This window comes from Limulus polyphemus, unplaced genomic scaffold (genome assembly GCF_000517525.1).
Source record: "Limulus polyphemus unplaced genomic scaffold, Limulus_polyphemus-2.1.2 Scaffold10112, whole genome shotgun sequence".
NCBI classification, from domain to species: domain Eukaryota; kingdom Metazoa; phylum Arthropoda; class Merostomata; order Xiphosura; family Limulidae; genus Limulus; species Limulus polyphemus.
In genome coordinates, this window is record NW_013675722.1 from 17,827 (window position 1) to 18,835 (window position 1,009).

The following is a 1,009-nucleotide window of genomic DNA, read 5'->3' on the forward strand; positions in this document are numbered from 1 at the left end:
TACCCAGTGTATTCCTCTATACCTGTATTCTACGTGATCTTAGAAGGCATTTATCAACAGACATGTATTTCAGGGGACCTTGCACAGTGTATTCCTCTATACCTGTATTCTACGTGATCTTAGAAGGCATTTATCAACAGACATGTATTTCAGGGGACCTTACACAATGTATTCCACTAGATTAGTGGATTTTATGATAATCTTAACTGTAGATAGTGTTAGATTTGAAGATCTTTCCTTCTTTCATAATATTGTTACGTCTGTGTTAGTTTGTTAATTTTCCGTAGAAATTTCTTCCGAAAAACTTCAGCAATACAAGTCCTTTCTTAAATAAAACTAGTTTATTCTTTCTCAACTCAACTCTGCAATACACTTAATTTCCACCGTCGCTTTAACTTAAACAAACGCTATAATTCACAACGAACGATTACGCACTTTACCTACTACCGCGCTTGACTGAATTGTCCGTCTCTATATCTCTCTGTCTGCAATTCAATTGTTGCCGTCACTTCTTGCCGGTCTTATATATTATAAAAGCGTTCACCTCGTCTCTTCGTGAATCTTCTAGATACTCATCATGTGATACTCTAGATACTCATCACGTAACTTCCGCTGTCGTAACAATATGTTAGTTTGTTTCGTTTTTGCCTTCTCCTTATTTTATTATTTTGTTCACTAGATTCTTCGTTTCGTAGACTGGAGTAAAGAAACTCATTGAATTACCAGAAAAGAGAAAAGCCACGGTTATGGGTACCTAAAATAGTCGGAAGAGGGCGTTTTCAAGGTCGTCCTGTACCACATGTAAACGGATTTAATAATCCACCTTTAATATTTTTTTCTAGAAGTTGGTTCACCTTTACTTTTTTCCTCCAGTTTTAATGAATGATATTTCAACACCCTTACTATGAAATTTCACAAATGTTTTATATAAATATCATACTAATTCGTTACGTATTTCAGTTTTATATACAATAGGCTACTTCCTTTCATAAGTAAGAAAGAGACCGTT